Source organism: Papio anubis, chromosome 1, assembly GCF_008728515.1.
Source record: "Papio anubis isolate 15944 chromosome 1, Panubis1.0, whole genome shotgun sequence".
NCBI classification, from domain to species: domain Eukaryota; kingdom Metazoa; phylum Chordata; class Mammalia; order Primates; family Cercopithecidae; genus Papio; species Papio anubis.
The window spans coordinates 57,780,911-57,807,195 of record NC_044976.1 but is presented as its reverse complement, the minus strand read 5'-3'; the positions used below and the strand labels follow the sequence as shown (position 1 = coordinate 57,807,195).

At 39.9% G+C, this 26,285-nt stretch overlaps 1 protein-coding gene across 19 annotated transcripts in view; it reads right to left on the bottom strand.

Moving 5' to 3' along the window:
* FGGY (FGGY carbohydrate kinase domain containing) overlaps positions 1-26,285 on the bottom strand; it is a 444,024-nt gene that overhangs the window by 329,436 nt on the left and 88,303 nt on the right. Inside the window, exon 1 of one of the 19 annotated variants that reach the window (XM_017961942.3) lies at positions 25,771-26,260. The exons of the other annotated variants lie outside the window; for them this stretch is intronic. The gene's annotated coding sequence lies outside the window, so the exon portion shown is untranslated. Of the gene's footprint in view, positions 1-25,770; positions 26,261-26,285 lie in introns of those variants that run through there. 19 annotated transcript variants of the gene reach the window in all.

Genomic DNA, 26,285 nt, shown 5'->3' with positions numbered 1-26,285 from the left:
CATCTTTAGAAGATATACACTGAGTCTTCATATCCTCTTTTCCTGGGACCAGGACACCTTAGTCTTTCTGGAGTATAGATCCTTCCTTAGCTTAACAAAACCTCAATTTTATTTAGAGAAGTCATATGCCCAGTTATAAGTGATCAATCATGGTGGTTCACCAGTGCTGTCCAACAGAAGTTTCTGCAATCATGGAAATTATCTTTATCTGAAACTGTCCAATAACGTAGCCACTATCCACACACAGCCAACTGAGCACTTGAAATGTGGCCAGTATGACTGAGGAACTTCTATTTTACTTAATGTTAATTAATTTAAACTTAAGTACCTATTATAATTCCATAATAAAAGACAATACAATTTTACAATGGGCAAATGATCTGAACAGATATTTCTGCAAAGAATATACACAAATGGAAAACGGACACATTAAATATTCTCAACATTAGTAGTCGTTATATAAAAGCAAACCAAAACCACAATGAGATACCACTTCACCCCTACTAAGATGGCCATAACAAAAACAAACAAACAAAAATAACAAGCGCTGGCAAGGATGTGGAGAAACTGGAATCCTTACGCGTTCCTACCAGGATGTACAAAACGTGCAGCCACTTTGGAAAACAGTTTGACATTTCCTCAAAGGGTTAAACACAGCGTTACCATAAAACACAACAATTCCACTCCTTCTAATAGGCTCAAGAGAATTCAAAGAAAAATCAAAACTATGTTGGTATAAAAACTGGTACATCAATCAGTGTTCACAGCGCCATTAGTCACAGTAACTAAAAAGGGAAACAACCTAAATGTCCATCAACAGATGAATGGATAAACAAAATAGGATACATCCATGCAACAGAGTATTATCAGTTAAAACAGGAACTGATAAAAAATTACTGGTACATACTACAACACAGATGAACCCTGAAAAAATTTTGCCAAGTGAAAGAAGCCAAAAAAATGTCCAGGAAAATCCATAGAGAAAGAAAGTAAGCTAGTGGTTGCCAATGGCTAGGTGTAGAGGGGTATGAGCAGCTACTGCAATGGATATGAGATTTCTTTCGAGGGTGAAGAAAATGTTTTAGAATCGGATACTGGGGTATGGTTGCATAATCCTGTGAATATACTAGAAATACTATACTGTATACATAAAATAGTGAATTTTAGGGTATATGAATTATATCTCTCTAAAAAACTTTAAATAGCCATATAGTTAGTAACTATCATATTAGAATAGGCAGGTTTAAGCCAACTATGATCATCTCATTTTCTACTTTCCCTGCTTCTTGTTGCTAAGAGTGGCCATGGGACTTAATTCCAGCCAATAAGACCTAGTAGGAAGAGAAGGTTCCTGGGAAACGTTTTGCTTGTCTCATTTAAAAAACAAAACAAAAAATCCCAACATGCTCTTCTCACCAATTCTTCCAGCATCAAAGGAGAATGTAATGTCTAGAGATGCAGAAATTATCCTACAACCATGACGCAGCTAGCATGAGGGAAAAGTCCAGCGAATTAAAGATATGCTGAATGTGACATGGGCAAATCATCTTTGTACTTGTAATTTAGGGGTGTGAGAGTGGGAAATCAAGACTATTTGTGTTTTAGCCACTGTAAAATGGATATATGGTGAAATAATTTAATATAGTATATGTAAGGCATTCATAACAGTTCCTGGTACATAACTGTTAAATAAGTTAGGTATGATTATTGTCATTATAAATCACTCTCAAACTTTTTTTCACTATCGCCCCCACTAAAGACCCTTTCCAGACAGTCTTTTCCTTTTCCCTGCCACTGTGAAATTTCAATACCACAGACAGATTGTGTATCTATTTATGCTGTTACATAAGGATGGGCTTTAGAAGGCCACAAATGATTGCAATAGTTAAGATTTTTTCATTCCCCAAGAACCAATTTTTGCTCCCTTGCACACTGCAACTGATTTAAATAAAAGCTTTTTTGCATTGTCACTGCAGCTGAAAGCATTCCTGATTCATTCTCTTCTCCACTGTAACTAATTGATTTAAATAAGACCTGTCATGGTTGTACAGACCCTACCCTACTGGCCACACAACAGATTCCCCTGGGAATGAGCACTTGATCAAAGCTGAGATCACTGTAATATACCTCCCCATGGGTATAGTTGGTTCAATAAGGGATGTAGGTAGACTTGACCCAAATGAAACTAATCAGAATTCTTTCCCAGGGCTTTGAAAGCAGAAAGGGGAGAAAGCACAGTCAGTTGCTCTCTGTTATAGAACCTACGGTGTGTGAGCTTGAGAACTCCCTGTAGCCATGTAGTAAGAGCTGGGCAACATGAATAAAGGCAGCTCTAGAGACAAAACAAAGCTGGTGACCTGGAGATGAATAAAATGCAGTCCTGGACCTAGAGGAGACCACAGTATAGTGGAGGAGGTGACTGCAAAACAGTGTGATAACTGCTAGGGGCAGCCCAGGAGCTGCAGGAGCTCAGAGGAGAAGCATCTGAAGGACCAAAGGCTTCCTGGCGATGGGACACTAGACCTGAACCCATGGGCACATCGTAAGAAATGACATACATGTTCACTCTAGTCTGTCCACAGTCAAGTCAGCTATGCTGCAGCTGCGAATTCACATACCAAACTAACCCAGAGAAGACAATATTAGCCAACAGTAATAATTTGAAGGCAGTACTAACATATTTCTAAACAGCACTTATGGATGTCTGTTTTTCTGATGACAGAAAATCTGGAATACATAAAAATAAAATGAAGAAAAAAAATCAACATTTGTTGTGAAATCACAACACACTTATATCCGTTTTATATAGGCAAACAACTTTACTGAGGTATATTGCTCACATTTTAATAAAGCTTCTTTCAGCCTTTTCCAAATCTGCAAAAAGCACTTAAGTATTTTCATTTTTGATCTTCCCAAAGCTTTTTGAGATAGGCATTGCCCTTGTTCCCACCAGATGGCAAAGAAATAGGTGCCTGCTGACCTTAGAGCTGGGGGTTACTCAGTTAGTGACTGGGGCAGATGTGATCCTGTCCCAGACTCACTGACTCCAAAGCACAGCCACTACCACCACCACCTCACTCCTCCACAAATATCTGACCACAAGAACCAACCACACAGAAAGAATGCCCAGATGTCCCAGACATCTTCCATGTGCTCTTCAAATTCAATCTCTAACCTTCTCCACCCTGCCTTCTGAGCCAGGATGCTGATGGATGTGGAGCACACCAGAGGGCCCTCCTGCCTCTGGCCTTCAGCCAGGTTCAGCTAATGAAGGACACAGAGGGGTATCAGTGGACTAGGAGAAAAGTGTGGGATGGCTGCAGCTCTCCACCAAAGGTCACAAAGGTAAGCACCTCCACAAAACAATCTCTCCAGGGCCTGCTCATAGCCCCTCCCCTTGTTCCTTAGGCCCAGAGAGAGTACCAGCCCCACTTTAGATAGCCAAGCATGTTGCACTACCCATGTGGTTTCCCTGCACTTGTCCACTCTTCTCGGATTACCCCATTTAAATGCGCCACCTGTTTCATGCAGGATCCATGGCCGATACACTGACAAACAGAAGGGACACAGGTGTCCCAGAGGGTTCTGGATGAACTCCAGAGGGTCCTCTCCCACCTTAATGCAGCTTCCAGAAGGAGAAGATAAAGAGCAGCTATCCTTCTGTGAAGATGAAGACTAAGTGCACTATCCATCCCCTTCCTCGAAGTCCTGCCTGATCTAGATACCCCGAATGAACACACATTTCCAGGTAACAAGAACCTGGATAAAGCACTATTTGTGGTGAGGACTTAAAGATGGAATACAGTATGCCAGGTCACCACGAATCAACCTTTCCTTGCCACTTGCACCCCCAGTCCTCTTTCTGGGCCTTCAAAAGCTGGATTTCCTGCACAAACAGAATAGAGCAAATTAATTACGGCACAAGGAAGGTAAAGGCTGTCAACCTGAAGTTTCATTTTCCCTTAACTAGTACAAACAAATGTCAAAACAGTCATGACAAGAAGAATTCAACAATTTTAATACAGTTATTCTAATAATTTTCTACTTTCCAGTAGATTTTTCTACCCAGCTCCATGCAGGAGAAGGGTTCAGCACTGCCAAATCTGTTTTTTGGGTTTGTTTTGAGATGAAGTGAAGTCTCACTCTGTTGCCTAGGCTGGAGCACAGTGGCGCAATCTCAGCTTGCTACAACTGCCACATTCCAGGTTCAAGCAATTCTCATGCCTCAGCCTCCCAAAGAGATGGGACTACAGGCATGTGCCACCACACCCAGCTAATTTTTATATTTTTAGTACAGACAGGGTTTCACCATGTTTCCCAGACTGCTCTCAAACTCCTAGCCTCAAGCAATCCACACACCTCGGCCCCTCAAAGTGCTGAGATTACAGGCATGTGTCTGGCCCCAAATCTGGAAAGCTGCAAGTCTGGGTTTTTTAATGTTCGGTACCTAAATGAATTTCTTAAAAACTAAATAAATAAGCATGAAGTAGCTGAAACAATATGCATTTATGAGCAGAACTTGCTGACTGCCACTGTTATTCATGCACTGAGAATCTCTAAGCATTCATCACAGTACTCTGTGAATGGTTATACTCCTGTCTCACCCACAAATGGGACAATGTCTTAAGGTCAGGTCATTGTCACTTATTCACTGGCTCTTTCATTTATTTATTTTAATTCATGTAGCATTTTTCTTCTTTCTCCCATGTACTCATCCATTCATCCATCCAACTCATCAATAAATAGACTTAAATCCCTATAAGCACTTTGCTGAGAATACAAAGTAAACAAACACAATCCTGCCCTCAGAGTGCTCCCAGTCCAAGGAGGAGAGATACAGGTGAACAATTCTAAGATGTACACTGACATGACTATTATAAGTGAATACTGTGCTCAAAGCACAGCACACCAACAATAGAAAAAGCACTTAAAATGTCCCTGGGGGAGGAGAGCTGCTTTACATGAGATCTGAGCTAAGGACAGAAATCTGCCAGCTTGATAAGTCAGAGAGGGCATTCCAGGTCAAAGAAACAATCTGTGCAAATGCATGGAGGTTGGAAGAAAGGTGGCACAATCTGAAGAATCATAGGAATGCAGTTCTAGTGTGACACAGAAAATGAGGGCTCTTGCACTTCCTCTTTCCTGTGAATAGATCAGTATTCTCTCAGTTTATTTCTTCTTGCTGACCCCTTATCAGTTCAAATGTCACTTCCTCAGAGTGTACGTGGTAACCATCCCAATGCCAGGCCCCACATGGCCCACTCTCTGACCTCTCCCTGTTGCATTTTGTTAAAAGCACTTATTCAGCTGAATTGGTTTTATTTAGTTATTTCTGCTCCCCCAAATATAATAACCTCTATAAGATCAAGGTTTTTGTCTACCTGTACACAATGTCTCACACAGGGAAAGTCTCAATAAATAAGGTGTAAACGAATGAATGAATGAATTGGAATGAATGAATGAAAATGTGATAGTGTGAAAGTCAAGAGATTATAGGAGTGGTAAACACTGCACATCTTTGCCTGGGTCCCCGAGACAGCAGACCCAAGCAAGAGGGTTTATGTACTACTACTGCATCAGGTAGTGCAATCTTAGGGAGAAGGAGAGGACTGATAGACAAAGGGAATAAAACAAATAAAAAGGAGGGGGAGGCAAGATGAAGTTGTGGTATCAAGGTGGCCCCACTAGAAGTGACTCGTTCTCTATCGCATAGGACCACCCTCAACCTCTCCATACCCCAAGTCACATGAACTGTATCTCAGAACCATCCATGATAGAGAGAAAGGAGGCATTAATTCTCTATCCAGGTTGTATATGTGTGGGCAGAGAGTGAGATCCAGAAGTAGCATCCACAAGGAAACCCCATGGAACCTTGTGGGGTGCCCCATGGAAAAGCATGCAGCATGAGGTGAGCTTATACTGTAGGAAGTTTTTCAGAGTCTACGCCAACTTGGTCACAGCAGCTGGAACAAGAGATGGTACAATTTCCCTTTACTATCCTCCTGAGAAGATCTGATATGGGGCACAAGAGATGTCTGATATGCAGTAATAGAAGAATTAAAATGTCCACTGCTTTAGCAATGACCTAAGTGACAGAAGCATCAGTGCACTGGGGAGAGTGGAAATCATATTATAGTGCATGAAGGAGTGACTGAGAGGAATGGATGCAGGACAGCAAGAGGAGGCTTCTCTCAGGATTGGAGCAAGTAAAGCACAAAGTGATATCTTCTGGCACCAGAAAGCAAAAAATGTGCCTTAAAAAAGGTGGAGACATGTCAGAAAGACAGAAAAGCTAATTTGAAGGGGTTCCCATTGGTTAAAAGGACTATTTGCAAAACAAAATAACGACAGTAATGGATTATAATCCAGACAATAGAATAAGTACATACTGATACAAACAAACAATTGAATGAATAAATAAGTGTGTGGCAAGGAGAAGCCACCTACAAAGCATTCCAGTTAATAAATATAGAAAGAATTATAATCATATAAAAACACCATATGGAAAAACCACAGGAATAATTGTTTCAGGCAAGAATTTACAATAGTTGTTAAAATTAGTGGACAAAGGTATAAGAAGCATGATATTATACATAATCTCGAAGTATCTCCCCACAAGGTAATCATTAATTACAAATGGAAAAATAGTAACTTTAAAGTGGATAAACTGGAAGACACAAACTTAACAAATTGACCAAAGTTCACATCACCTGTGACATGATAAATCGGCAACATGTGCCTCCTGCTGTGATGTGCTGTGAAGGGCACAACATCATTTCTGTAGCTTCCCTGCCAAAAACACATAATTTGAATTTAATACTGTGGAAACATCAGACCAACCCAAAGTGAGGGACATTCTACAAAATGTCTGACCAGACTCCAAAAATGTCATGGTCATGAAAGACTAAAAGAGTGAGGACCTATTCCAAAGACAAAGGAGATATGACAAGTAAATGCATTGTGTGATCCTAGATTCTGGTCCAGGAAATGAAACATTAGTATGACAATTGGCAAAACTAGCATAAAGTCTGTAGATTGAGTAATAGTATTGTGTGAATGTTAACTGCCTGATTTTGATAGTTACAAAATGATTATGTAAGATGTTGGTAGGACAGAAAGAAAGAAGCTGGGATGGGGAGAGTGACACAGAAGGTTCCCATAGTAACTAAAATTCATCTAATGCTTCAATAGGTGATAGGTGCATGGGTACTCATTATATTATTCTTTTTACCTTATATAGACATTACATTTATTTTGTATATAGGAACACATTATAATATTTTTAAATGAGAAGATATTAAAATACAATAAAAACAAAGAATGTCATCATGCTCTTCTAGATTCAATTACCTGCCCGAACCTCAGAGTCTGAGCCCTGTTCTCTGTTAGAACTGTAAAAGGCATACTGGCACCTAACTGAGACTTCCTCTTTCATGTAACCAGATGGTTGGTAGAACAAGCGAAAGGGAATCACTTTTTTACTATGGGCATCAATGTTCTTTAACATCCTGTCCCTATATCATCATCAATCATCTTGTGGACCAATTATAGTTCTCACATGTGCCCCCAGGGATACATGTCCCATATACTGAGTGGAAAGAGTATAATTTTATTGTAAGAGGTCTTAGGTTCAAATCCTCACTCCTCCACTTACTAGTAGTGTGATGAGGGCAAGCAAGTGACTCAACCTTTCTGAGTGCTTTCTCAGATATAAATTTGAGAAAACTTCACAGAGTTGTCACAAGGTTAACCTAAAAGAACATGTGTAAAGACCAAGTACCAGGCCTCGCACACACAGATATTCACATATGGTAACAAGATCCATCATCATTGTTGTTACTATCTTTGTTTCTCAGAAAACTAAAACTAAGAAAGCAAGCCTACCTCTGCTTTAAATACCTATAACGCTAGAAATGAAGTAAGATTGCAACACAGCATGAAAGACATACCTTTGCATTGATTGCCACATATCTACCATGTCTATTTCGAGTGGCCTCATACCAATGGCCTTCCTCCTAATAAGGACAGCTGGTGTAGTGGGCATGGTAGAAGTTCTGGAATGAGACCTGGGCTCAAATTCTGGTGTCACCTCCTGCGTCCTGTGTGATCTTGAGCAAATTACCTAACCCTCTATATTGCAGGGATTTCCTGTCTAAAACGGAGGTAATACACCTTCTTCACATGGTTCCTATTAGAATGTGCACTACATAGATGCATATTGCATAAAACAATGCCTAACACATAATGGATACTCCATAAAACTTAGTTATTTCATTTAACTAAGATATTACTAGAAGGGGATTTCCACAGAAGGGTCATGTAAACCAAGGAGGAAATTAAGCACATGATGAAATAGAAAGACAATCTACTAACTGATTAATCTGGTCTCAATGTAACCCTACTTAGACCTTAAGTTTCTATAACCTCCCAGAGCTTTAGTTGCCTTGTCTATTTAAAAAAAAAAAATATATATATATATATATATATATATATATATATATATATATATATATACACACACACACACACACACACACACTACTGTTCCTTCACAGGCTTGCAATAAGGGTTAGTTGACGTATGAAAGTACTTTCAGTAGTGCTGGGGACACATTTGGAGAACAATGCACACAAGCTGGAACTCAGAGAAGCTGCATGGAAACTCCCCAAGCCTCCTTACGCCTCTTGCTCCCTTTCTCAAGGGCTTGAATAATGGCTGAACGTTCAAGGCTGAAGGTCTGGAAGCAGTTATCCCTTCAGTCTTTTCCTGTCTAAACCATCCACAGTCTAGGCCCCTGGGCCTCTCGCAGAGGAAATAAAAGTCCATATGAAAGGGGCAAATGAAAGTGTCCTTATGCTTTCTAAAATCCACACTCCCCTCTAAGCTGCAGCACAACTTCCATCAATTTTTTTCTGAATTCTGCATTCTAAAACCTTTGTTTAATCCTCCTAAGCAACCCAGAAAAAAAATCATAATTCTATGTGTATGTGAGCTTTCAGATACTTCCTAAAGCATAGATTTAAATGTCATATCCTGACTTTGAAGGAAAAATCTAAGGACAAAAGAGGGATTAGAAATTGTGAGATGGGGGAGGATGGAGATTTGAAAAAGAACTTAGGTTAAGGTTACATGGATAAAAGTTAAATAAGAAAACAAAAGTCCAGTTAAGGCGGCCCTGGTTAAAGTTACAAATAAAAGCAAACACTTCATAGATCTCTAGTTCGCGAACCCAAGAAAGCTCTGTGGAAGCTCTCATGAGCTTGAACAACAGGCTAATTTTCAAGCAGAAATCAAAGTGGTTGGGCCTCTGGACAAAAAGGTTGAAAGCCCATGCATAAGCCTGTTCTCAGAGAGTTAAAAGGAATGCAGACTGCCCCGAAACACACCAGCCGTTTGTTTTTTCTGCCACCTTTCCAAGGGTCATGTCTGGAGTGAGGATAAACAGTTCTGGGGAAAAAAATGATGTGAAGTACAGACTTTAAGAAAATAAAACATTAGAAAAACATTTCTTAAAGAGTTATACATGTGCCTGCATATACATATATATTTAGAGAGACAGAATATTTATACATATACATGCATGCACACATATGTGTGCCAAAATTATCCAAACTCTGTAGGTTTTCAGGTATGAATAAGAACAACTAAGACAGGCCTTTGAAATACTGTTATGCTTTTTAAGCAAATCAAAAATGTTTACAAAGGCATTCCAAAAACAGCAAAGGGTGTCTGAGCAACATTTCAGTTTTATTTAATAAGTAAAGATTAAGCTGAGTGCTTTGGTTATTATTAACATCATATTAATAGCATATTTTATTCTAGGTTGCTTAGAAATGTATTTGGAAAGTCCCAAATAGAAGACCTAGGAGAAAGAGAGAAGCTACTGGGTGCCAGGAATTGTGCTAAGTGCTATTTATGCAATGTCCCATTTTCCCAGCACAACAAACATAAATGGTATCAGGTTCTCAAGCCAACACAGCTTGCAGGTGGCAAAGCCTACTGCACTTGCCCCAGAAGTTGAGTTTTTCTCCATCATGACACCACATGGCCTCCCAATGAAATGCTGAGAGTCAAGGCAATCTTTTCTAGTATTACTGTGAGAACAAAGAAATATCCCATATTCCTGGGACAACAAAATACCACAGCAAAGTAAAGAGTACCTTTCCTGTGATTTCCACTTCGGCAGAAAACAGACGAGAAGCATTTTGTCCAAGAGTTAAAACAAGACGACGAACAATTTACATGTAGTAGGCAATAAATATTTAATGCCACTTGGTACAGTGGTTCTTCAAAAATGTCTTTCAGCTCTGAAGGTCTTTCTGTTAATCCACACTTCAGGGGGTGCAGCCACGGCTTGGCGAAAATACATTTTTAATAAGGACTGTGCTAACACAGGGGGCTCAAAATGCTGTATAGCATTTCAGTTTTTAGAGCCCTCAGGGAATCTCACACTCTGGGGGAAAAGGGTCCTAATGTGAAGAAGTGAATGGAAAGAGGCCAGAAAAAATTATATTCTACCGAAGGAGGCCCTGTTAGAGCCTGGTCAGGATAATTATCAGAATATTTTTTTTTCTCTCTCCCAGTGGATGAGCTAGTCAGGTTCAAGGGAATCATATTCCAGACAAATAAGCTCAGGACAAGAGGCACCGGCTGCTTTCCAAGCATTGATGGCATCTCAGCTGCTTAATCTGTGCCTGCAGAGCTGCAACATCACACACTCAATGTGTAGGCCCTTGTGTCGAACCACCCCCTCCTCCCTTTTCTCAGGCTGTCTTGTAAAGTGTTGGATCTTTGCTACCATTCTCTCATTTTTTGTCTTGCCTTGGCTTTTAAATCTGATGCTCTACCCAGTGGGCAGGGAAGAAACTCAGAGATCAGCATCAGCAGGAAGCTTCTTCCACCCACCAGCTAAGAGGACAAAGGAAGAAGGCAGGGCTAAAGCTCGAGACCCAGGACCAACCAGCCAATGATGGAGCCATGGAGGACTCAACCTGCAGGTGGGATAGCAGTAGAGGAGCTGCTGCCAGAGATGTTGCCTAAGGCAGAGAGCGGGAGGGACAAATACCCCAGCTTCTGTTTCTCCTGCCTTGCCATCTCCCACTGATGGCAAATTGTCAGGGGGCACAGGTCAACTCCCTGTAACACAGCACCCTTGCATAGCAGGGCAAGGGTGACAAATGGATCTCAGTGCAAACAGCCCAAAGGCCAACACAATGGATAAGTTAAAAGACAGTTCGCAGAATTGTGTACCATGTGATATCATAATTGCTAAATATATGCATATATAATTTTAGGAAATATAAGCATATCATATACACACAGACTGAGGTAACAAGAGATGGAAAGATCAAGAAAGAGCAAGGAGAAAAGAAGAAAGAAACATGGCTGACCCTTATTATTTTTGGAAACTCTCCAGAAACTCTAAGTTAGGGAATACTGAGGCATTGCTCCTAGGAGAAATATAGGGCTAGGTTCCTCCGAGCCTCCAGTTATATTTTTGCTAACTCATCAATACACAAACCTGTTTCATGTATATTCTTGCTTAAAAAGAACTCATTTAATATATATTGTTGAGTCAATAACACTGAACTTACAGCCAACAGCACTTAACTCCTGCCTGAATGAAGCTTATCTAACACACATTATTTTCTCTGTAAGGCACATTGCAGCTTTCTTGCACTTAGGAACACTATATAGCACTTTGGCACAATGCTTGGGGTGCATTTTAAATGATGAAATCGCCAACAAAAAGCACAAAAATGAGAAAAACATGGCACTAGTAGACATCAAAAAGGACACTTGTTTACACTATGAGAGCTGAAACAAGAAGGCAAGGTGTTGTGTTATTTGCCATCGGCTGGGAACACGCATGACGAGAGACTCAGAAATTATCCTCCTCTCTGTGCATTTCTGCGAATGACTGTGAATATGCCACAAGTATTGATTTGAGGGTTACAAATAAGATTTAGTGAGCATGCAAATTTGCAAACAAAGAATCTGCAAATAATGAGAATCAATTGTCTATCAAAAGCTTTTTAAAAATCATTTGTTCCTGGAAAATAGGAGATAGAATGCTTTTTATTTCACTACATACTTGTCTTCTTTTCTATCTTACTGTTCTCTAGTTTTTCTTCATTGAGCTTACAATTAAGTGGGGAAGAGGATTCTAAATATCAGATTTCAAAAAGAAAAAAAAGCTAGGGGAAAAAGCATTAAGAAGTAGAATCATTTAGCCTATCGGGAGATCATCCTAATACAGCACCAGAGAGCAGAGCTGGTCATCCTCACTCTGAGACATGAGGAGCAGTCTCAAAGTGTTTCCCACTACAAATTTCTACCACTCCTCTAGCCAACTAAGTGGGGCAAACAACTAAGGTCGACTGAGGGGTAGGCTAAAGGTGGGAGGGTCATATAAGTTACCTTCCTGAGTAGGTATCTAACATTCCCATGGGACAGGTTAGCCTGGACTTATAGACTCACACCTTCCCCATCCATCTCTAAAAAAAATCTTATTTTATGCTCATTAGATGTTTACTAGTTAGAAGATGTAAATTTCTTTCAGTACAATTCAGTAAATACCACTAAGCCCCTACAATGCAGAAATTATTGTACAAGGTGCTAGAAGCCATAAAACACCTTTTTGTCAGGTTTTGCCTGTTTTCTACATACAAATCTACTTTAGTAACTCAAAAAATTAAAAATCTAATTTGTGAGATTCTTCAGCTTCCAACCAGGAATAAGATGCAGAATTGAAAAACCTGCAACCAGGAATAAGTTACAGAATTGAAAAAGCATCAGGATAGCACGAAAGCATAGTAATTTAGCTCTCTGTTCATTTCTTATGCCATTAACGAGCAACTTTTAATCTTTAATCCTCCTTCACTAAGCTGCTTTTACTATCCCATCTGTTCCTCTTGTTCATGCCTTCAGGATCTTATAATTAAATTCTAATTAAAGTTTAAGGCATGTAATAAAGAAAACACTTGCGGAATGCCTTTGATTCAAGAGGCCAAATAACATTTCAGCAGTTTGAAAAATGAATTATATCCTTTTGCTTAACTAGCATCTTTAAAATGGAATTAAAATGGGAATTCCAATCTTTTCGTGATTTCACCAGGCATACATTATGTAAATATGTTCATCATCACGTGTTGCATTTAAGTCAGCTGAAAACAGCATGAAGAAGAGAACTCAGCCCAGCATGCACAGCGTGGATGTGAGCTCAGCAGCAGTACGTGGAGAAGATCTGTCCTGAACACCACCTCGGTACCCCGATACAAGGACATTCGTGTGGGTCAGCAGCATCTATCTAGAAGACACCCAGATGCTAAATGAACAGGGTTCCCACTCTCCTCATCTAACTTCTCACCAAACTCAGTCAAGTCTACCTTACCAGAAGCTTCCAGATCTGTCTCTTCTGCTCCACTGGTTTAGCCCTCCAACATCCCTTGAATTAGTTCAAAACTTCTCCCCCTCCAGTCTCAGCCCCCTGTTGCAGTCCATGCTCCACTCCGGGAGGCCAGCTGCTGCCTTTCTGAGGCATCATCCTGACTGGGCTGTTCTACGCTCAACAACTATCTGTGCTCTGTCTGCATTAATAGTTAGTGACCCCCAGTACTTTATGGATACCTCTACACCCTACTAAATAATTTTGATTTATTTAGTAGTCTATTTTTCCTCTAGTCTTTGAGCTAGCCTCTTAAGGACTGACACTGTCCTGGAAAGAAAAAAAGTATGTATTTTTTTCTTATTTTAAGTTTTGGGATACATGTGCATGCCGTGCAGGTGTGTTACATAGGAAAACATGTGCATAGTGGATTGCTGCATCTATCAACCCATCACCGAGGTATTAAGCCCCCCATGCATTATCTATTTATCCTGATGCTCTCCCTCCCGTGGCCTCAGCCCCCGACAGGTTCCAGTGTGTGTTGTTCCCCTCCCAAAGGTATATTTTTTTACCTGGAAAGTAAAAAAGGTAATTTACTTTATAAACTCAAACAACACTTATCAAACTCTTCCAGAAGCATCCAGTTCCCTTGCAAGTTGTATTTGGTTTTACTTTTTGACTACAGGTTACAAATTAAACATCATCATTATTAATTATATAATTTTATCTTATATAATTATTAATAACAACTGATGTGCCAGACACTGTTTGAAGTGCTTTATATTGTTATTCAAGTTCTCACAACCACCCTGCGAGGCATGTCCTACTATCATCTGAGATGAGGAAACTGAAAAACAGAAAGTTGAGGTACTTGTCCGAGATCACAGAGGTGTGAAGCAGAGAGGCCAGGGCTTACAGCTATGGAGTCTGGCTCCAGAGCCCACACCAGAAACACTCCTTAAGCCCAAAGCCTGAGTAAAGCATGTGAGGACTTTGTGTTCTTTTCTCTAAATGCTCCCCAACACACGACCTGTGATCTGGCTAGACTTGTGCCTAACGCTTTGTGGACGCACCAAGGACTTCATGCCTCTGCTTTCCCACAGGCTGTCTTTTTGCCAGGTGGCCCCCATATCCACCTGGCAGATTCTTGCTCATCCTTCAAGTCCTAGTTCAGTCACTTCCTATCTTGTGAGGTCTTTCCTCATTCCCTGGATAGACCTGATTGCTCTTCCTTTTGCTACTTCAGACTAGAATCTGCCAGACTTTTGTTATGGTGCTAATTATATTGCAATGCGATCATCTGGAGGAGCCCGCTTTCTGCTCGGTGTCCCCTAAACGCAGGGCACACAGCCAGACTTTACTAAATATGTGAGGAGTAAAGAAATGAATGGGTTCTCTACATTTGTACACTGGACATAGAGCAAGGTCTAGGCTTTTCAAAGTCAGCATAGAGAAAAATGTTACCTTCTCTGGTATGATTTATAGAGAGGAAGGGAAAAATTAAAAAGTAATTTAATTTAAAAACTCAAAGAGCACTTGTCAAACTCTTTCAGAAGCATCCAGCACACTGGTAACTCATAGCTTCATAGCTTGTTTTACTCTTTGACTATCAAAATGTGTCCCTTTCTTCCACAACTCGACAACCTTTAAGAGGGACTCCATCCAGACCATGGCAAGCAACAAAACAATAGGCTTAGAATCACATGTGACAGTCTGGGCTTGACAGTGCGATCTGTATCCTAGCAATGAGTCCAGGGCCTCAGGAGCCAAGGGCCCTCACACCCAGGTTTTCCTGATGCTTGCCCTCTCGGGGAAATAAGCATCTTCACCCAGACTTGATGTGTACTCCAGAGCTCTACTAAAAATGAAGCCTTTTCCATGACCCTATGCCCCTGTGAATCTTACTTCTTTTTACCAAATAATCCTCCCAAGGAATGTCACTCCCTCACCTCCCAATACCAGGTTGTTTCTGTTCCTGGTGGACCAGTCACTCTGAACCACAGAGCTGCTACCCTGTCTCAAGGCTCAGCGTCCCTAATGCCTAGAAATCCCAAAGCCTTGTTTCCTGCTTAGCGAATAATTACCAAGCTTATTCCAAGTACTAAGCAATATGTACCAATACATAGTAACTCTTTTACATAGTTGTATCTCAAATTCTTCAGAGCCTGCAAAAACACATAATTATATTAATTAATCCATTCAACAAATCTTTACCAAATGTCTACTATGCAACAGGCAAGATGATGCCAGATGACATGCCTACTATCACACAGCTGATAATTAGCAGAGGTCAAATATGTAAATAGATCTTTTTAACTCCTGTGGTGTAGCCAGCTCTTGGTCCTACATCTTTGTCCTTAAAGACGTGAAGATGCACTAGGGAATGGCAAGCACTCAGGAATCTAATATCACTTTTTACCATGGCAGATAAGTATACATGGCTGACCCATCCCTTCACAATACCCCAAGCTACATGTCCGTTCTCTGTCCACTCCACACTATCAACCATTTCCTAAAGAGGCAATGAATGTTCACACCTTCTTTCATGTTCACGCTTTTGTCCATCATGTCCTGACTTCACCTGTCCACTGTACTCGCCCCCACACATTAGCTACCACTTCCTGCACTAAGTGATAAAGAAACACGATTTACCTCTACTATTAGAAAGCTTATAGCCTAGTGGGAGGTAAGGACAAGTAAATAAATCAAAACATTGAAGAGTATGCCCCTGACAAGGGCAAACAGAATGCTGTGGTACCTTGGAAGAAAGGCCTGGGTCCCAGTCTTGGTGCCCCTCTCTGAGGCTCCACTCTTCCCCATTCCTTCCTCCTCCTCTCCATAATCCTACCACAATTCACTGCTCCTCACATTTCCTTTACTGTACTGTTTATTCCTTAGTCACAAGACTTTTCACACTGAGTCATGATTTATGACTTGATTATTTATCTCCATTGCTAGAATCAATTCCTTGAGGGAATTTATTAGGTTAATTGGCAAATACTTGTTGAGTGGCTTACAAGACTGTAGTAGTTAAAAGCATAAATTGTATCACTTAAATCCTGGCAAGGACTTATTAACCATTCGACTCTGGGCAGGGTTACTTAATATCTCTGCCTCTCAACATTTTCCAAATCTCTGAAATGGGGTTCAACAAGAAATATACTCAAGTTTAACATGGCAACAGCGTTCACCAAAATCACTACCAATTTCATCTTTGGCCTGTCTTTGGCATTGCCTGTTTCAACATGGGCATGACCAAGGTGCATGATCAACGACAATGTGATAGCAAGGGTCTCCATCATATCAAGACATTGTTACAATGTCAGTAATACAAAGCAGTTTGGAATTTATTGTTAATAACATAATACTCACTTCCAAATACAGGTAATCAATTTAGATCTAACCTAGGGTGAAAAAACCTATTTATGGGCTTTATATATTGAAGATGTAGCCCTTAGTTGAATATTATGAAAGAAAAATGTTATTAAGGCTGACATTAAAAACCGTTATTATATGCCAATTATTAAGAAATGTAAAATAATTTAACAGGATAAGATTAATAGTTAAACCAAACACTAAGAAAGAGAATATTAGCTACTTGAGGAAGAACACTGTATATTTTTTGAGACTATGAATTTTTATAAAATGTCAAATAATACAAAGCAAAATACTACTAAAACGAGATACGATAATTCTCATCTTTATGGAACTGCTTAGTTCTCATACTCATAACATATATAAAATAATAATTAAGAATTACAGAGGCCAAGCCTGGTGGCTCATGCCTTTAGTCCCAAGCACTCTGGGAGGCTGAGGCAGGCAGATTGCTTGAGCCTAGGAGTTCAAGGCTGCAGTAAGCCATGATCACGCCACTGCACTTGAGCCTGGGTGACAGAGCAAGATTCTGTCTCAAAAAATAAAAATAATTATATAACATATTTGATTTAGTTCTACTTATGTCAAGAGTCTTTCAAGAAAACATTCTATTTGGGAATTCCTCATAGTTTATAAAGATGAGTTAAAAGCAGAATGTCAACCTCACTATTTCCACATTGCACAAGGAAAACTCCAAAATTATGTTACAAGAACACTATGAGAAATCATCCTGATATAAACTTAACAAAAAATATAGAATTTAAAAAAAAAACAGAATTCTTAGAGAAAAAAATGAAGCTTTCAAAACATACTTTGTGCTTACTTTAAAATTATAGATTTTAAAGTATGCTATAAGAGGACATTTCCTTAAAGCTTTGAGGCTATGAAGGATGTGGCACTGATATTCAGGTGAGAAGTCATGTCTAGAATACATATTTATGACATAAGTCACAATAAGAAATCACTGGTGTTCTTTAAGGTAGGAGGTAAGCATGCAGCTTATATTGCAGGAGGTTAAAGAGTGAATGGGTGAATAAATGAAAGGAGTGGGTGTTTATCGTTCACATGGAAGATCTGACCACAAAAGGAGAAATGCGACAGTGGCCTGCAGCCCAATTCTGCAGTGCTCTCACTTATTAAGGCAGAAAATATAGGCTGAAACATCATGAAATTTATTACATCTGCACACACCAGTCTAAGGGATTGTTGCTGTTTCTGGTATCAACAATGTATTAATATATATAAAATGCTGACTCCATCTTACCATCCAAAACACACTTGGTTTCTAAACACTTAGCTTTAACTAAGTCAGTTTCCTCAACAACTTTGAGAACAAACAGAAAAGGAAAACTCTGAGGCCAAGGCGTTTTCATGTTCAAGTCCATCCACGATTTTGAACATTTTTGATGTTCCTTACAAAGCAAACAGATTGAGCATCTATACACTTCTAGACTCAACAGAATGGAAAGTACACATACATACATCAATATCTGAGTGTATATACACTGCACCAGATCACAAGTGTGATTCTGAAGTTCTTAGAAATGCAAGAATCCATTCTTAAGAACTGTCTTTTAATCTCTAAAGATATATGCATGGCATAAGGAACACAAAGAAAAAAATTCTATTATATAGAAAGTTCTAATTGGAGAGGATAATAATATCATTGTGTATCATGTCAAGAATGCACAGTAAGTGCTAGGTACTTTATGTACAATATTTAATCCTTACAAAGAGCTACTGTCATCCCTATTATAAATGATAAAACTGTGGTTCAGGGGAACCTAAGTAGGTACAAAAACAAGAATTCAGAGAGTCCACTTTGCCAGTAATCTAACTCTGTTACTACAGGTAAGTTTCTTAACTTCTCTAAACCTTACCTAACTCATCTATAAAATGAGTATAATCATACCTATTTAAGAAAGTTAAAGGAATAAGTAATAAATAATTATATCCTGGGCCTAATATAATGCCTGACATATAAGCTATTATTCAATAAAGAGCATCTGTGTTGATTGTTACTGTTATTGCCCAAGATGACACAACAAGCCAGGGACAAAGGGGGGTTTAAACTCATATTTATTAGACTGATTGTAAAACCGATGCAAACAATAGCATTTATTGAGGACTATCCCAGCATTACTGTGTCAATGCTTTACATGTATTAACACAATCAATCATCACAATAACTCTATAAAATACGAACTATTATCCCCACTATATAGATGAAGAAACTGAGATACAAAGAGGCGCAACTATAAATCTCTATTGGAAGCCTGACCAAGCTTCCTTTACACCCAATGTTAGGTACTTCCAATAACATATGATTCTAATAAATACCATCACCACATGCATTTATCTTTCATAATGATACATCCACATTTTGAAGCCACATACATCACCATAAACATGTTTTGGGAATAGCAGGGATACAGAAAAGGACACTGCTTTGAGTTCTTTGAGAAGACAGGCACTATATAAATAGAAGTTAATATTATTATTCCTATTTTGCAAAGACATGACCAAGTCATAATTAGGAATTTTACAATTTAATCAGCAAATCAGGTTCTAGTATAATTAAATTGGACTTCTCTCTAGATTTTCTTTTTCATTCTGAAAAATTTTGACATCTGAATTATTTAAAGTATACCCAAGAGTGGTCCCAAAAACTGCATATGAACTGATGCTCACAACCAAAAGCCCACAAATGGAGTTAAGCAGGGAGGTCAAGATATCCCATTTTCCCATAGCAAATGGCCCCTGTAAACACTTTTTAAAAATACTTTTACAACCCAGGCATGGTGGCTCATGCCTGTAATACCAAAAGTTTGGAAGGCCGAGGCGGGTGGATCATTTGAGATTAGGAGTTCAAGACCAGCCTGGCCAATATGGTGAAACACCATCTCTACTAAAAATAACAAAAATTAGCCAGACATGGTGGCATGCACCTGTAGTCCCAGCTACTCAGGAGACTGAGGCAGGAGAATCGCTTGAGCCTGGGAGGTGGAGGTGGCAGTGCACTGAGATTGTGCCACTGCACTCCAGCCTAAGTGACAGAGTGAAACCCTGTCTCAAAAAAAAAAAAAAAAAAAAGAAAAAGAAAAAAAAAAAAAACCTTTTCCAGTAAAATGATCAACAATTAGACAAAATTGACTGTAGCTGGAGAAAAATGCTGCCATGAGTGGCTAAAACATGTGCAACCTATAATAAAAGGACACAGGGTCATCATGTAAGTTGAGGCCTCATAGACTCAACCCATCTACAATCCCATCTCATTAAGACCAGAAGCAGCAGCTGGCTTCTCCCAAAACAAGTCCTGGAGAAACAAAATTAGAAGGGCCCCCATTCTTTAGATGTGCTCTTGAAAATAGCAAGTTCTTGATCTGGATGGGTTTTTACAGACAGTTGACAGGTCAGACCTGACTGAGAATATGTCATTTCAAAGGTCAAAGATTGGCAAAATGGATACAACTATTGTCAAATAGAAATGAGCTCCCTTTGAAGTCTGAGCCTTAGATGAGCTGATTCCCAAGTACTCTCTGTGAATGAGCAAAGGCAAGGGTAAAAAATAAAAATGCTGCCCTGTGTAGGCTGGGACCTTTTTTTAACTAATACAGGGTATACTGCCCTGCCCTTTTATGGGGCACAACCCGCCATTAAAATCTTGGTGAAAAGGAACCACCCACCTGTGAAGTGAGATGGTGCTGGCAAATAGTCATAACGAACACTTCACCGCCTAAGCCCTGCAGATGTCCGCAAGAAAACCTTCCACAAAGTCCTCCTATGACCAGTATAGTCCACTAGTATCTGCCTTGCCCTCTGTTTACTTGTGCTTACCTGCTTTCTTTCCTCCATGGTTTGTATTCTAGTCTGTGGATAAATCTAACCAAACTTGTTGTGATACCACCAAATACATGAGTTGTTTCTGTGGCTGTCATTCAGGAAGTTTCACTGTGTTGTTTGTTATCTGAACCTGCACTGACTTTCAGTTTAGTAAATCAGACTAATATTCCACCTCGTAAATCAGAAACACAATGCCACGTCCCTTGTCCCAGCAGTGCTGGTAGCCGTGGAATGGAATACAAGTGGAATTAAGGGAAGTTCCTGCAGACTCAAATATCACAGAAATGCAATAATTTGTCTTTATTAATAGAAGGTCAAATACCATGTATCTCTGACAGTTGCATCAATATTTGTACAGTCCTTGGGTCTTGACTTTCAGCAATGGCCTCTTTAACAGAAAAAAAAAAACTTAAGTCTAAATCCTGACATTGTTAAATCACTTTTAGATACCTTTTATTAAAAAAAGCAGATTTAAAACATAATGCATTCAAACTGGTGCCTAGCTTTCCCTGCAACTGAACCTCCCAGAATTTCGATCCTTGGAATACCAGCCATTTTGGAGTACTGTGGATTCCTTGTTGCTCTGCAAAATCTATAATCCATTTCTTAAGAACACTCGCTGGTACATATGCTAGTGACTAACTCTATCTCTTACAGCTTCCTTCAGTACAGATATAACTAGCATGAATTGAGTGCTCATCATGCACCTCCATAAATTCTCACATCATTAACATGTTAGTAATATTATCCCCATTTTAAAGATGAGGGAACTGTTGCTCAGAAAAATTACTTTCCTAGAATCACATAGGTAGAGAGACTGAACTGGGATTCCAAGTCCAGTTTGAAGTCCAGTATCCTTTTTTTCTACCATTTGTAAACCAATAGTCCAAAGGACCTGAGGCCATTTCTAGGAAGTGTGATAACATCAAACTTTGATTCCCCACTCACTGATTCTGCTGCCTCCCCTTTCTGCTACCCCTGCATCTTTGGGCTCCTTCTTCATTCATCAGTTAGGGGAGTCTGAGACAGCAGGGCTGAATGGAGGAGGTACTATATTTTTTAAATTTCCTGATCCTAAAAGCTATCAGGGGTAAAAAAAAAAAATCAAAAGAAACACTGTCAAGCTACAGACACACCTGAAACCTTCAAAATTTCTCAGAAATCTTGGCAAAAACATTCACTGAGGCTAGAGCTTAGTCCCCACATTAATGTCAGAAAAATCAGGGGTATGCAAAAGTGAGACCCAAAATTATCACTTCTTAAGAAAAGCAAAAATCGGGGGTAAAATTCCAGAGAAAATGGCTGATTCTTGGTCAGTGGTTCTCAAACTTTAGCATCCATCAGATTCTTCTGGAGGGTTTTTTAAAACACAAATAATTTGGTACCACTCCCAAGAGTTTCAGATTCAGTAGGGTGAGAGTGAGGCCACAGGATTTGCATTTCCAATGTATTTCCAAGTGATGCTGCTCATGCTGCTCATCTGAAGGCCATACTTCCAGAACAACCAGCTTAGGGAGATTATTGGCCTAATAAGTGAACTCTTTACATTAGAGAAATAGGTCTCTGCTGGATTCCTTTAATAATTAGTTAACAAACAAGTACTAAGCTAATTAGTACTAATCAGAGGCAGTGAACCATTATGGTAAACAGCCTGAATTCTGGAGCCAGACTACCCAGGTTAAAATCCCAACTCTGCCAACCATTGTGTGACCATGGGCAAGTTCCTTAGCTTCTTTGAGACTGTCTCTTTATCTGTAGAAAATAAATGATAATTATAATAGATATAACATAAGGATATTGGGAGGACTGAGGGGGTTGATATATATCTAAAATACTCACAATAGTGGCCAGCACATGTTAAGTGCTCTGTTAAGTATAAAATACAAGCACTATTATTATTATTATTATTATTTCTTCTACCTCTAGAACTGCCAACTGCTGTATTAGGACTTGGGGATAGAGCCGCGAACAGAACTATATGGTCCCTGCACTCATGAAGTTACAACTAGCAAAGAAGATACAACTTAAACAGGTGTTTCCAAGCATTATCTGCTTAAATCAGAAGGCTGAATGCAGGGAAACAAAGAAACTGCTACAAAGTCCTTACAGATTGAAGATCAATCAGGCATTAAAAACACCTTTTAAATTAGAATATACACCAAGGGAAAAATATAACTTTTCTGGAGCAAACTATTGTGACTTTTAAAATATAACGGTATAAAAAAATAACTCTTTCCAGTCAATTTCTCAGATTTCTCAACACCTAACACGTGTCATGCACTCTGCACCAGGGATATAAAGGTGAATAGACTGTAGCATCTTCATCCAAAGACTTCCTAGACTGTTAGAAGAAAAATGTATGTCAAGAAATAATTACAGTGCAATGAGAGAAGTTCTTGAAGAACTACAGGAAAAATGAAACAGGAGTGTGTAACTGCCCAAAGGAGTCTGAACAGCTTCACAAATAATATCACATTTAAGTTGGGTGTCGAAGGGTGAATAGCAGTTGCCAAGCAGAAAAAAGGGTGAATGATACTCTGCAGGGAGGAAACGGTATGTGCAGTCAAGAAGACATGAAAAGGCCTGGCTTGCCCAGAGATTGGGGAAATGTCTGATGTGGCTGAAAGGTTGGTGAGTGATAAGGACCAGCAGGAGATAAGCTTAGTCTCAGTGCTGTGAAAATATCATCAGTTTTCTCAATAATATGCATTTGGAGCTGTCTGGATAGGGGTTGAAGATGGTAAGGAAATAAATATGTAAAGTGATAGTCCATGGGTTTTTCAATGTAAATCTAAAGTTACCCTTGCACTATGCCCTCCAGAGGGTGAATGTTTTAATGGTAGACAATGGTATTTAGCTCCATTTGCCTGGATCTTATATGCCAGTAACAAATAATAAAAACAGCAGCAGGAAGAGCTAATGTTGAGTCCTTAGCAGGTTGTACTATGAGCTTTATACACATGAACTCGCTCAATCCCACAACAAGCCCATGAAATATAAATAAGACAATGAAGTGCAGAAATGGTATGTAACTTGCTCAAGGTCACACAATAAGTCCTAGGGTAGGCATTTTACACCAGAGCCAAAGTTCAACCACTCACCCTCGAGTCTCCTATCCTTCCTCCATGAAGGATGCTCTCAGATTCTGTAGGGCCTGAAGCTGTTATGTAAAGCCTCTTTAAGAAAAGGAATACGATTATGAATATGAGATTAAGTACAAGAGTGAATATTTATTTACAGTAAGAAAAAAGTTTAAAAACAAATACCTTGAGCTTTGAGGATGTAGGTCCCTTTTATCTGAGATCAGAAATGTTTATACAGAAATGCTTTCTGATTGCAACCCTTCCCCACCTGGAACATTCTACAACTCCCTGTGCAAGTGAAGGGCCCTGAAGCCTAGACGCTGCTGCATTCACTTCATGAGATGCCCATCTCTGCCTCTCCCTTGCCTGACAATCTCTCAAACTTTTCCAAAACATTTTGATAAAGACCAGATGTTAAAGTTAAAGGAAACTGGTCAGTTCGCTGTGGGACAAAAAAGGGGGCAGAGATGAGTGTAGTGTGAGAAGAACTAGAGTTTTCATCCTTTCTCCTCTGCTAAAAACATGGGCCACAGCAAGTGACCTTGGAGTCTTGCACAACCTAGGTCCAGATCCAGCCTCTCAGCTCCTCTGTAACTGTGTGAACTTGAATGCGTTCTTTGACCTCTGTGGGTCTCAGTCTACTCCTCTGTAAAACGGAAACACTGTAAGGATCAAATAGGACAACATGCATAATGCCCAGAAATATGAGCTCTCTTCCTTCTGGATATGCCTTTCCTGTGCTTTCTCCTTCTTTCCTCTCACCCCATCCCAAGTCTGGGGTAGGTAGATACTTTCTCTGCATCCTTGCATATCCTGTGGAGACCTCCATCATAGCACATCATTCTCTTATTAATTGAGCAAGTATTCCCTGGAGACAAAAATGATGAAGAGACATGCTACTGTCTTCAAGAGGCTCACGTGTAACAGACACTCACAGCTCATGGAACCTTTTTCCACCACTACCCGAGATGCTCCTTGAGGGCTGGAGCCATACCTTACTCTGATGTGGACCTTCAGAGACAACAGGCATGCAGCTCACGAGGAAGCTAACAGAAAAGTCCACCATGAGTCCATCTCCAGTCTCCCAACTCTCAGCCACTCCCTATACCAGCCTTGCCCTGGCCCACTTGCCTAACTCTCCCAGCCCTCCTCTTGACAGGCGGCAGTGGAGCTGATCAGTGTACCCTTTGCAGGGCTGGATTAATGAAGTTTGCTTGATAGGGCACTAGACCCATTCTTGGCACTCACCTCTAGAACAAAGAAAAATACTGGCCCTTCCAAGGCAAAACAAAGGCAGACTTTTCCCCCAACGGATCCCTTTTCCTTTGTAAGAGACACTACGCAGACCTTTGGTCCTCCACTGAACTACATTTAAAATAGCTTTTGTGAAGGACAGACACAGTGACCATTCTTATATATGTGTGTGCAAGCAGCAAAGAAGTGATTGTAATATGAACAATGTGTACTTCTTCCCACTTCTGACAGAATAGATGACATTGTGTCCTGAGCCTGGCAGGGGGTTGGGGGCCAAAATAAAGAAACCAAACCTTAAGTTTTATTACATGAAATTCTGATAAAAAGCACTTCGAAGCCTCTTTCCCATCATCAAAAAACCACACTGGGCAAGATCAGAGCTTAACAGCCAACAAAAAAACACATTCAATCCCTGAGATCATTTTCCTGAAATAGAAAACTACATATGTTTCTCAAATTTCACATCAAGCCACTGCAGAGGCCAGACTGCAGGGCTGATTTGGGCCAAAGTAAGTAAGAGAGAAGGGAGAGAGGAGGGGGATGGGGTGGGAAAGGGAGTAAACAGGAGAAAATGAGCCCGTTCTTCCACATCACCACATTTCTCTAGCACAATCTAAACTTACAAACACCCCCCGTTTCACAGAACTTATAGTTAGGGTTGCTTATCGGACAGCCTTTACTTTGTCAAATTAAGACACATTGCCTTGGATTAGCAAGACTCCTTAAATTCAAAATGACTTCATGGTTGGCTCAGAGTGCAGTGTCTCTAGGGCCAGCCGCCAGGAACACATCCACTGCAGAGGTCCTTCCTCCCCCATACTGACCTACCTGACTTTTCCATGGAGACAGTAGAGCAAAATCCTAAGCAGACGGGCTGTCAATGTTAATTAAAGGTCCAAACACCTCTTTAGAAACTATCTCCAGCTCAATATTTATACAGAACATAAGACTCCTAACAGGCAGGGTTGGGGAGGAGAGGAGGAGGTTAAGGGCGGAAATAGGTTTGAATGGCATTTGGAACCCATTAATTTTTAAAAGACAGGCTGCCACCTTATATAGACCCAGAATGGTTCAAAATGTAACAAAACCAGGAAGATGAATGAGCTGAAGATTGTTTAGAAAGCCTGGCAAGAGTGCTTCGCTTTTGAAAAGAATAATATCTGGGCAATAATGAGAGCTGACATTTTTTATTGGTGAATGCAGTGTTTGGCACATTTTAACAATACAGGTTGACAATTTTTTGTATTTAACAAAAGGAAAAGCAATCTTCTAAATGATCTGGGAACAAAGGGCTCCCTGACTGCAATTTCTTAATAACATTTAAGAATTCTCTTCAAAGGCCC